Source organism: Neopsephotus bourkii, unplaced genomic scaffold (genome assembly GCF_033783945.1).
Source record: "Neopsephotus bourkii isolate Nb327-2 ecotype Australia unplaced genomic scaffold, CSIRO-AGI_Nbou_v1 NB_168, whole genome shotgun sequence".
Lineage (NCBI taxonomy): Eukaryota > Metazoa > Chordata > Aves > Psittaciformes > Psittacidae > Neopsephotus > Neopsephotus bourkii.
The window spans coordinates 5,856,237-5,869,437 of record NW_026900684.1 but is presented as its reverse complement, the minus strand read 5'-3'; the positions used below and the strand labels follow the sequence as shown (position 1 = coordinate 5,869,437).

Sequence of the window (13,201 nt, the reverse complement as noted above, 5' to 3'; positions counted from 1 at the left end):
TAAAAGTACTAGCCTCAGCAGGTATTTTTCTCTCTTTCCTACCTAACCTGTGAACTAAAAGAGCCAGTCAGTTTATAACAAGGCTACAAACCACAGTTTGGAAATAAAAAAAAAGACAGAAGGCCTATTTGTTTAACACCTATCCCACTTGAAGGAACGCCAAGTTTGTTGGGCATTTATCCTTAAAGTATACTTGACAATAGCACAATATGAAGCTGAAATGCCGAAAGGCAAAACTGTTCTGGAATAACCAGTTTTTGCACATTCATTGAAAGCCCAATACAAACCCCTTTTCTGTGCTAAAAGACAGATGGGGTCTGGAAGTTGACTGGTCATGAATGAGAAATCTCACTCTGTATCACAATATAAGTCAGCAAATGTATTGTGAAGCCATGCCAATGCATTACAGTGCACGGTAAAATACAAAACATAACAGAATAGCTCTTTAAAACAATGCAGACTATAAATTAACAGGATAGCTCCTTCCTGGAAGCTGAAAATATGGGCTAAATGCTAGCTTCAAATCTGTGCAGCAGGCTCCTTGACTAGCATTTGGCTCTCAATAAAGAGATTACTGTAGGATTAAGCCTTACCTTGGGAGGCAGAAAAGAAACAAATCTCTAATTATCTCTGCTCCCGTAGTCTGGCCATGATTTCTTTTCCTCTGAGGAAAAATAAGCTTTGTATTGTCTAAAGTTTAATGTGTGTATTCTTTCAGTTAGTTTATATATATATGAAAGTATTAACAAGGTAACACATAAGTCCTATTTACTAGTTCTTACATGTGCTTTTTAATGGGAATATTTTTTGTAATTGCGTTTGCAGCACATGCATATTGTCATGCTAAAAAGCCCCCTTTTAAATATTTTGCTCTATAACCTGAAATTTCCTTTTGTGTATGACCTAAACCACTTCAACCACTACAGGAGATCCGTTTACTTCTTGTTACTATTTAACTAAACTATTGACAAATATTTGCAAAGCAAACTCTTTGTTAATGACTAAACACCATCAAGAACAGAAATAACCTTCCTCATTTAGAGAGGAATGCCATCCAAGGGCAAAATTTATTATCTTGTTCTTCCTCCTAGAGGCAAAGTTGGGAAAAAAATAACTGAGGAAAAAACCCAAAGTCTTGATCAAGAAAAATAAAATAAAAAAGCACATGAGATAGTGTTTTGGGTGAATTTGGTGAAGAGGAAAGAGAAGGATGAATGCAGAGAAGTAAAGATGTAGAGAAATGACAGAGAGTGACAAGACATCACAGGGAGGTACAGGAGAGTAAGGAAAATGCATGAGGAAGATGTGAGAGAGAAACATGGATTGTTGCATGAAAGGGAAAACCAGGATAAATACTGACGTTGCACACCCAGAAGAAATTGAAATCACCATGAAAATCCAACAAGCTACAGTAAAGAAACAGGAGCTAAAAAAAAAAAAACACAACAAAAACCAAACCAACATGAAAAGGAAAACCCTAAGTTACCTATCATTTGCTCATTTGTACTAAAACTAATCTAAGTTAAACACACTTGTCTGATTTAGAAGAAGTCAGGATAACTCTACAAAATGTTTTTTCACCCTGGAAAATGAGTGTCCACATCACTATTTTCCTGAAAGGTTTTTATTCTGTTAGGAAAAGTAGAACAAATTAATGCTATTCTGAGTTAAATGGAATGGATGTTAAGTTTGCCTAACCAATAAAACCACCTCATTCGGGGTTAATCTATAAGTAAACTTTTCCTGCATGAATTGTTGTAGGGTTTCCGGGGAGTTATTGTTAAAATACCATATTCTATTCAATGGATGAACTTTCCCAAGGAGGATAGCAGCTTGTCATCTGCCAGAGCTGTTACATTATACACTACTTGCAGGAAAACCAGTGTGTTACAGGAGATGTCGCCTTGAACAGATACCTAGTCTAGAGATCAAAATGGGAACAAGGCTCACTGTTTCTTTCACAGAGCCCTCCCTTTCCACTTGTACTAATTATCAGCTTCCAGCCCGCAGCATTATTATGATTTTCTATTTCCTATCCTCACCTTCTCTCACACCCAAAGATATTTCTTCTACACTCCATGGTCTTGCCAGTACACATATCTCTTACACTGCCTCATCTCTTTTGACATTACCACTGCCTTCTCTCTCCCCCCATCCTTATTTACTGGACACTACGGCCAAGACTAGTATGCCTGCTATGAAAACTAACATGTGCACCTTGGTATTTCAGGCATATGATCCTGTCCAGGAATCTTCATTCTTGAATGGCTGTCACTCAGACCCTTTTCATGAGCCCAGAAAACAAGCCTCTTAAGCCAATGCTAGACAAAGGGTCAATGGAGGATGTGAGTGTATTTGTAAAACATCAAGTCCTTAGTGCATGCTGGCACAAAGGATACATTAAAAAAAGGGGGGGGGGGGGGGAGGGAAGAGGAGGAAAGACTCAGTACCAACAAAGAATTTTAAGCATAAAAAAGAGAATATGTTTCAGTTATGTGTTGTGATGTATATGCCCATGGGTGTAACACGCATGTGCATGATAGGTGTGTTGATGATAAAGAAATGTCTCAGCTCCTGAAGACTTTTTTCTTAACCCAAGGACTTGTTATAGAAAAAAACAGATTTCAAAAAATCTATAACAAAAAAAATGTAGTAAGATACATTCAAGATGTACAAAAGAAATTAAGAAATTTAGTCTTGGACCACAGTTCAATTGTAACTAGATTTCTTCTGGCTTTTTTAAAGACAGCAACTTTGTGTATTTTACAAACTAAATAGGCTTATATGCAAAATTAGCTACTATGTATTGCAAATTTTTAAGACATTTTAGCCTTTCCTTCTGGAATCAATTAACTTCACTGGTTAGTCACACAGGAAAAAAACCTTTTCAAAGCTTCCCTCCAAAGAACATTTGTGTCTGAATTATGGGAGACCTAAACGATGAACCAGTCAAATGTTCTCCAAATCCTGAGTAAATCAGCTTTGTGTTGGAGAGGAGCTGTCTTCCACCCCCACAAAGGAATTTCAAAGGTGTGAGTTACTCAATGTACTCATATTTTTCAACAGAAATAACAGATGTTCTCAAGTTTCTCCAAGCTGTGACTCCAACTGTTGTGCTGAAAAGAAGTCATGACCCAGCTCCTACAAACATATTAAACCCAATTTTATTTCACTTTACATTTTATTAGCCAGTTGCTCTGTCTATTTATACCATTAAACATGATGCTTTCAACGACAAAATGGACTCATCGCACACTACTTGAAACCAATGTCAGCACTCCAACTGGGTGCCAGAGTCCTTTACAAACATTGGCAAGCATACTCAATGAACTCATGTTTAAAGAAGTCAAATCTTTGCATAATTGCTAATGTTTTGTGGTATTCGGAATACCCAAATAGCCACGGGAACCAAAGCAGTTTGTCAAGGGTCTGTCCCTTTCTAGTTACACCCCAAAACTGTAAGACTAGACCTGTGTGCTCTTTATTTTGTAAAAGAGGTATTCTTAGATGCCTGCTTGAATAAAGCACAAGTGAATCAGCGATGCAACCATGGTATAAAGCTCATGAAGTTTAGTGCAGAGCAGGACTAAATCAAGTTCACAGTGAATACATGTACCTTTAAAACTACACAAGTACCATTTGCATGATCTCTTTAGACCACCTAGTCCTCTACCTGTGAGTGTGACAAGAGGCAGCACATGACATGTAATTTCTGAATTAGGCATATACCAACTGGTCAACTAACGTACGTTAGGAAATGGTTAACAGCTGAGCTCCTTCCAAAACCTTTCCACCATGGGAGCCCTCATGTGAGTTTCTCTCTACCCACCTGTCAATATTCACAAAACTTGGATGATTCCATCTTGGTTTGATATTTAAAAACAATTTTCTTCTCAAACTTGGCAGAAATTCATCCATAGATTCAAAGCTTGTTATGGAGAGATTGATAGACAGACCCTGAAACCAGGTAAAATAGTACTATTGCACAAAATAAAATCAGCCCATGCTGAATACATTAACATTGCCTGATTGACAGACCCTAGAAAGCAATTACCATGGTGAAATCATTAACTTGTACTGGGTTAACTCTGGGGAGCTCTGAAAACAAAGATTCTCTTTTAGTTAGTCAGTGACCTAAGAGAACAGTATCTTTCTCTTCAGTATTTATGCACTGAAATACTAAGAGTTTGTTATCCAAGTCAGACAAGTCTATCACAGTAAAGCCTTCAAATCTCGTTTCAGCCATATTCATATACGTAATATAGTCACTTGCTCCAGCCATATTCATAATCCCAAGAAACTTTCTTACGCATGATAGAGGCTGCATTTTTGTTACTTTAGGAGATATCAGATGATTGTAAGCCACAAAAAAAGTATTTTTAATTTTGTCTTTCTCATAGTAAATGACACAGTTTTTAGTGTAATAAAGTCAGATAAAGAATGCCTGTCTTCTTACAGCATTGTCTCAGTCAAAATATACTTTTGAAGAAAACAAAATATTTCAAGTGCTGACAACTGAACTGCATTTATACAGAACGATTTCTCTAGTCCCTTGTTTCCTACACACACCAGACAGAGAGCCCCAGCTCTCTACACATTCATGGCTAAAAAGACATGAATGTGTAACCTTTGAGGCTTTTTCACATAAAGGAGAAAGCCATCCTTACCTGTAGTCAGAGAGGTTTGTCTGTGTATGGTTTATTCATCTAGCATGTATGTTAATTGAGCTACTTAAGTCAAAGGCCTTTTTACTATGTACCTGCTAGAATCAATGCTTAACATCCAGATGATTAATAGGACTGGCAGCTTGGGAATCAAGTCTTTCAGAATACTACAGAGTCAAATATCTAACAGTGTTTATTGGGTGTATAATCCACTTTTTGAAAGTATAAATATTCTGAAACTTCATGGCCTGTCACCTTAATTAGCCAAACTATTAGACTATTAAAGAGACATTTTATTATCAGTGTTTTTTGTTCCTGAGTTAGAGCTAGGGAAAAAAAAAACCCATGAAACAGTTTTGCCTTTCAATGCTTGCATGGTGAAATTGCTAAGAAATCTACTGGGAATTGTGCTCAGAATTGTACTGAAATCACTAGGATTAAACTCTGTATAATTTAGATTCAGTGAATAGCATCAGGGACTGATCACCACCCCAGGGGGACTGAAACCCTCTATTCTCAACTTGGCAAGTGTGTTCACACCACTGGGTCTCAGTCTTATGGAAGGCTTTGAGAATAGTTTTCACCTTTTCACTATTCAATCCACAGGCTCTCCTGTGATCAGTCCAACAGCATGCAGATGATACTTGGGATATATTTAAAGGTATATATATCCACCAGGAACTGGACAGACTCGCGCCCTGCACTGGGCTCATTTTAAATCAGCAGTTCATTAACTTTATTCCGTGGTTGCATCACTGATTCAAATGTGTTTTATTCAAGTAGGAATTTGGTGATACTTTATAAAATAGAGAAGGCATGTCTACCTTGCAGTTTTGGGGTGCAACTAGAGAAGGACAGATTCATGATAAACTGCTTTGGTTCCTGTACCTGTTATTTGGCATTCTGAATACTTCAAGATGTTAGAGATTATGCAAAGAGTGGACCTTTTTAACCTAGAGACATTATGAGGTAATAAAGTCATGGAAAACACAAAAAGGATGCAGACTTATTGCAGGGAGCTATGACATAGTAAATAACCATATAGAAAACCAGGTTTAATTTGCTTGCTTCCCATACATCTCTTTTATGTAGGCTGCCAAGCAAAATTAAATAAATGCCCTACATAAACTCTACTATATTATGTGAATAGAGTTGTCTTTATCAAATGTACCTGCAATCTTGCCAGAAAACAGTATCAAAGTTGTTTGACAAGACCCATTTTTCAGAATAAAACAGGCACTTTGTTGTCAGGAATGAAAATGTGATACTCTAGCTGCTAAATATTGAAAGCATGTAAATCCCACAATTGTCTAGCTTTCTGTCCGCCTCTCAATGGTGTCTTAGGTCTCTAGGAATCTTGAACAGCATACCCTGGTTATTAGCCTAAATTCTGCTCCAGTCTCACCACTTCCAACTGCTTTTCAGAAGTTGCAACTTACAACAGAACATTCACTTTGCCTACATGTGAGACAATAAAATTACAGAATTTCCAAAAGAAACGGAAACAGGTAAAACAAATGTCACTTTGTATTAGCTCTCCATAAAACAGAATTGTGCAGAACCACATGTAGGGCCATTCTAAACCCTAAATTCTGAACAGATGTGGCCAGATGTCTGTCCAGCCAGCACTGTGGGTGAATTTGGTTGTGACGCTGGTAAGGGACTTGTAAAAAGCACCACTAGACGCCCCTTGCACCATCCTGAGCATGGTTCTTACTGAGTGAGACAAGCAGGGTGACTATAGCCCCTCAGGGTGAAGTCTGATAATACAAGCCAGTAAAAGTCACCTGCCTCAAAAGGCAGAATCCAGGTCTCCCTCTTTCCCTATTAGTCTTTATGGCAAATTCTTCCTAGAATCAACAGATTGAAGCAACTTTAGCATGGCAAGTTAAACATCCTATGTTGGCACTACTTCCTGGATGTTTATTACAGACTTACTAACAACATGAGTAATTCGGTTTTATAGTTAATGTTCTTAAAATTAGATCTAAACCCACCTTCATTGTAGCTTACTCTGTACAGACATAAAACTAAGAGGTTGTTTTAAAGTGCTTATTATTTATTACTAGGCTTATAGAGAGAAGTCAAGCAGGAAGAAGATGTGATACTAGTTCATATGAAAAAGTGTATCTATGAAAACAGTTATGTAGCTATGCTCAGACTCTGACAAACATTGGGGCAAAGATGAGATGCTTGAAAAAGCAAAGGAAGATAGGCTTAGGAGTATTTACATAGATTTTGTGCTATGCATAATCACCTGCATGGGTGCAAACACAAAAGTGGATGAATATACAAGAGTGCTTTAGAGAACTGGCATTGTTTATATAATGGCAGTGAGGAACAACTTCTCAGTGTTGTAGATGAGACATGGCTTGAAAAGTAAAGAAAAGTCATTTGTATTTCACACATCAAAGAAAGAGAGCCAATAGCATTGTGCAAAAAAGAGGAGTGACAGGACTGGGACAGTAAGCCAAGAAAATGACCTTTGCAATTGGACTGAGAGACAATGGAAGTGTTGTTAAGTGCATATATGTTACGCAGGTTGCTCTGGCAGGAAGGGAGACAGGAGGCCATAGGAGCTGAAAAGGTAGGCAAGACATACCAGAAAGTAACAGGGCAGAAATCAGCCGTTGCAAACAGACTGGAGACCACAACTTGAACAGCTAGTTTGAATGAGACAAGAGCCAGCACAAACACATTAAGTGTCCTATAATTAAAGCTTAGAAATATTTTGTAAGACATTCATACAGATTTGAGACTGCAGTTGAGACTGGAAAGCTGCAGTAATGAAGACTAACTCAGAAACAGTGTCAGTCCTGAAACATGTAAGCATATGCTGAACTTCAGGTAAACTGGGAAATTCTTGGTGTTTGCTTTCTTAAAACAGAGGTGAGCCTCAACTAAGTTTAAAACAATTGCATTACAGTTCCTGTCTTTCTCCCAGTGTCTCTACAGTTTTCACACCAGGATTTAAAAACTGTGAGCCAGCAGAAATGAAGGACAAGTCTTAAGAAAAGGCCTGTCTCCTGCCAGGACTCTTAAACACTGATTTGGGGATACAAAGATGATGTGGATTTGGATTAGTAGGCTACCCATGGATTTTCCCAGCATACTGAATTCCCCTGGACTCTAAAGGTCTGGGTATAGCATAAGCAGTAAAGCAATTCCTGCTTTGTCCAAGAAAAAAAAAGCTTTATTTTTACATTCTGTCCAGGTGTTGTTCAGCCAGGGAAAAGGGACTTGTAAGCCTTTAAGTGTTGTACACTGACCAAATTCCGTGTTAGAAAGTTCCATGTGGACAAATCAGACTACAGCACACATTTAGGGAAACTCAAGAGACCTACAGGAGTGCTTTCATGCAGTGATAGCAAAGAAAACTCCTACAGCTAGCAAAATTCAGCTGTGAACTGCTAATTATCATGTGCTCCAAACCTCCTTTCTCAGACTAAACCCCTCTGCAACTGAAGCTCTGCAATCTCTGAAAAGCTATCTGGAGTTTATCCTCTGGAGGCAGTTGGAAGAAATGGAATGACCCTTCCCTGACTAATTATGTAGCTTTATCTGCCTTCTCAGATGGAAGATGAAATTCCAGTTTTGAAAGCTTTTATATAGTCTTGCCATACTTTTTTGCTGCTTTTAAAAAATGCCCAGTTTTGCATTTAGCAGAACAAACGGTTTTTGACCTATAGGGCCCTAAGAAAGGATCCATCATCCTCTTCTCAGGAGCAGAAAAAGTTGCCCTGATATAATTAGTGCCACCTTCTGTGCCCACATACATCCCTGGGGTCTGAGTCCAAGCTATATCCAGCCTGAGAAGGAATGGTACCACCCAAAAGTTGCCTTACAGTGGGGTGCCACCTTTCCAGCATGGTCTGTAAGGAATCAAAGACAGGATTACCCTGTGCTACTAGCTCAAAGCACTAGCAAGGTGAAATAGTCCTGTATATCTTTATTATACTGCATCTCATGTCTTGGTAGGGTTTCCCCCTTTCCTTTTCTAGGACTAGAATCAATTTGTGTTTCATTCTGATCTACAAGTCTATGAACTTTTAAATACACAGCCATCAGGTCTTGCAATCAGACAGTTCTTTATGACACTCCGTCTGGGTTGTCTGGCAGGCTTTCACATGACACTGTCTTCTCAGCATAGTAATGTTTCATCTGGTCCTTGGTAGAACACAGATAGTTTTGATATTTTTGATCATTATCTGCTAAATTAATTTAATGAGCAACACTTCTTACCTAAATAAAAGCATAGCTCTACATTTGGTATTAATTTCTTACCAGATTCCCTCTTACTGAATTATGTAGAGGTCACATTGTCTTAATACTCTACACTGCTTACAGCTGTAGTTTTTTTCTTTAAGAAAGGAGGCTTTTTTCCTTAATCTTGGCCAGATCAAATCTGATCACTTTTAAGCCACATATTTAAATACGAGAATAAGAGAAACTATCCTTCTACAAACTCATCAGGAATTTGCATCATGGACATAATTTATTTTATTGTTTTACTGTATTCAGCAAATAGAAAACCACAGGATTGTGCTTATGGTATCAGTATTTAAGGCTCTATCTTATAAACAAAATAAATAATCCGGTAGCCATAAGTTTAATATTTTGCTTGTTGTTGCCAGCTCCTTGTTTGTGTAAATGGCCACGCTCTCATTGCAGAACCAGTGCTGGCCCAGAATAAGAATGTATTTGATTTTTGCCCTGTGTTAGATTTTGCGTTCCTGTCTGCAGTAATTAATTATAAACCATCGCTCCCAGGCTGCCTTCTCTATTACTGTTTTCTAAACAGCAGCTCATGGGTTTGTACATAAAATTATTATTATTTCTTCCCAGGTGTATTAACTTACATTTATCTATATTAAATCTCATTTCTCTTTCCTCTGTCCATCTCTCAAAAGTTGTCCCTAACCTTATTCTCCAGTGAGGAGAGATCCTTTCCCAGAGCTGTTTTGTTTATGGGATGCATTGCTGGAAGGGTATAATAGGTAAAATAATTGTTTAGCTCTTCTAGACTTCACATTTCCTCTTTTCTGCATTCCAATTCTGCTCCCTCTGATGTAGTCACTGTCTTCAGTTCAACCAAGCACATGCATTTAAAGAGCTGGCCCATTGTCTGGATGATGGCAGTAGTCCAGTTATTGAAATTTCTTAATCCTTTGTTTGGATTAAATTTCTTGTTCTCTCCTGAAAGAAGCATGGGGAATGAGAGAGGAGATTACACTGCATCCCCAGCTTACAAAAAAAAAATTTCATAAAAGCCACTTGTAAATAATCTCAGTGTCTGCTGTTTTTCTGCACCTGAAGGAAGTTCTTTAATTTCGTGCCAGCACTTTCATTTTGGCCTGTCTGGATTCAGCTGTGTCTCTACTGGACTTAAGTTTCATTTTTAAGCTGACAGATTCTTGGTTCTGGGCTAGCTTTTGGCACAGCAGCCCCAGTACTGTACATCTTCACTGATTTGTACCCTGATGTCTCTCAAATCTTCTATAATTCTCTCCGCGCATCAGCAAAATGAAGATGAACTAGCCAAACGCTGTCAGATCGCTTTTGACAAAACCTTGCCCAGGAAGTAGATTGGCCTGATCCCAGCCAGCAGCCTAACTGAATCTGGGCCAGCCCCTCATACAGATGAGAAAGTGCATCCTTCCCACCAGTGTCACTTGAAATGTTCTTGAAATGCTCTAGAGATGACACCAGTTGCTGCAGTAGCCTACTCAGGGGTTTGGAAGTTCCTGCTCCCTTCCTGGCATTGGCACTAATGATCATGCAGTCCCGCAGGGAGTCAGCTTAGCAATGATGCTAATTAATTACTGCAGACAGGAGCTGAAAATGTAACATTGTTGAAAAAAAACAAACGTTTGTGCTGTTCTGTCTGCAGCCAGTCTCTAAAGGCTGCATTTTGGGAAAATCTTTAACACAGCCAAAGATCTCTCCCTCGCTCTGCTGTTACAGAAATACAGTGAGTAATGAAGAACAGGGTTCCAAACGCAACAAATTAGAAAGTAGATAAAGTAAAAGACAGGATAAAGAAAAATTAGTTCTCAACAGTTTTAACAGTAGGGTGCTCTTAGGAAGGATATGGCTAGGAACACCAGACTGGAAGAGACCATCTGGGTCACTGAGTCAGTCCCTGCAAACACAAGCTGTTGTTCAATAATCACGAACTTCAGAATGATCCACAGACTATTGACTCCACATGCCTCCATAGATAACAGGCCTCTTTCAACATCTTACAATAATCTTAAGACCTACTGTGAACACAAAATCACATCAATAATGTGCTTCGGGAAAAGAACAAGTGAATTCACGGACATTATCAGTGTCTGAGGACACAGATTAATGACCCAGCCTTTTTCCCTTCCCCTTCTCACCACAGGTAGCAGCACACTGCATCAGATCAGGTCACAAGTTTGGCTGAAAATTCACTGTACAAAATAGTGATTCATTTTCAGCCACATTAAATCTCTGAAACTGGTCGAGAATGAGCAGGTCTTTTTTTTTGAGCAAGCTTAGCTCTTAGCTGCAAAGCTCCCTGGACCAGTCTACTGCTCCCCTACACAAATACTAAAGGGGACCATAGAGTCATAAAATGGTTAGAGTTGGAAAGGACCTTAAGATCATTTAGTTCCTGCCATGGGCAGGGACTCTTAACCCTAGACCATGTCGCCCAAGGCTCTGTCCAGCCTTTAGCTCTGCTTTATTGAACTTCATGAGGTTGGCATTGGCCCACCTCTCAAGCATGTTAAGGCCCCTCTGGATGGCATTCATTCCCTCCAGCGTATCAACCGAACCACACAGCTTGGTGTCATCGCCAAACTTGATGAGGGCGCACTCAATCCCACTGTCCATGTCAGTGACGAAGATGCTGAACAAGACCGGTCCCAACACCGATCCCTGAGGGACACCACTCATTACCCATCTCCAGTTAGACATTGAGCTGTTGATCACAATTCTGTGTGTGGCCATCCAGCCAGTTCTTTATCCATGGAGTGGTCCATCCATCAAATTGATGTCTCTCCAATTTAGAGAGAAGGATGTCATGTGGGACAGCGTTGAACACTTTGTATAAGGCCAGGTAGATGACATCAACTGCTTTGCTCCTATCCATCAGTTCTGTAGCCCCATCATAGAAGGCCACCAATGACAGGTCACCATGATAGCTCTGACTTAGACAAGGACAAACTGCTATGGAACTGCAGTGCAGAGATGAAATGTCTCATTGCAGCAAATTCAACTAAACAGCTAGCTGCCACTGAAAGGAGTGGTTCTATACAAGTCTGCCTCAATTGGTACTGCTGCTCAATAAACCATTTAATAACTTCTAATTTTTTCAGTGAGGCTTGCCTTCCTCTAGTTCAGCTCACCATGGCCAACAGAAAAGCAGAAATACATGGCCAAGGATGAGGGAGAGATGGAGAACGACCTCACTTTTTTTCACTGGCAAACTGCTACAGTTGTGTGGTTGCATTGCAAATCTGTGTGGCATAAGCAGTTCCCTTTGAATGCTCAGATCTGCTCCTGTGCCATTTTTGTGTTAGCATCCATAGTCATACAGCCTCATTAGGGACATGATTAAGGGCCTAATTAAAGTCAAGAAGTCTTGAGGAAAAAAAAAAAAGCATCTTTTTTCTTCAGTCAGAGGTGTTCCCTGATTGAGTTCATGTTAGAGCTGAAGATTTTCCTGCATGATGGCAGAACAAGAAAAAGTTGACAGGTGTAGCAGGTAAGGAGTTGTAGGAGCTGTGGGCAAATTTTTCAGATGATCCAAGGAGGCCTGTTCCTGAGCAAGTCTTGGACATAGCCTGCTGCAAGCACCGAGCTTGACCAGATGACTTCTGGAAACCAGAGTTGACAAACTCAAGACTGAAATGAGATGTGATTTCTTAGCAGTGGGAGGTAATTAAACACTGAAACAACTTAGCAGAGGAGGTGGTAGAGCCACCACTGCTTGGAGTCAAGGGGAAATAAGGTATTTCGCAGCAGGCATCAGTCCAGTCTCTAGTAAACTACTGAAGGAGATTAGGTAGAATGATTGCTAAGGTTGCTTATAGCCTTCCAACCAAGAAACCTTTTCATACAACATTTCTATGAATGCACCCCAACAGAGTGCCTGCTATGCTGTTTGAGTTGGGGAATTGAGGCTGGGCCTACAGTATCAAATTTATAATGTCCCTTCTGGAAGAAATAGTGCCCTCAGATCCCAGGCACAAATTTGATCTAAATATTTATCATCTGCTAGCAGCAGATGGATTTTTAAAATACATGGGAAAAAACAAACAAGCAAACAAACCAGCAACCAAACATATACTGCCTATAAATATTTACGTAATTTTCATGGGTAATGTTAGCTTTTGTGAGTGTCTCTTTAAAAGCATTTTGCTAAGTGCCATGACTTTAAAACTCAGAGATATCTAGCTGTGCATGCATAAATTTTCCTGGCAGACACAGTGGAAAAATAACTAATTGAAGATGGCATCAAAAAGGATTAAAAAAACCCACAAACCAACTTTGTTCTCTTGACTACC

General features: G+C 39.3%; 1 protein-coding gene across 1 annotated transcript in view; it reads left to right on the top strand.

Moving 5' to 3' along the window:
* WWC2 (WW and C2 domain containing 2) overlaps positions 1 to 7,467 on the top strand; it is a 131,241-nt gene extending 123,774 nt beyond the window's left edge. Inside the window, exon 24 of the transcript XR_009728288.1 lies at positions 7,449 to 7,467. The gene's annotated coding sequence lies outside the window, so the exon portion shown is untranslated. The remainder of the gene's footprint in view (positions 1 to 7,448) is intronic.
* Positions 7,468 to 13,201: the final 5,734 nt, after the last annotated feature.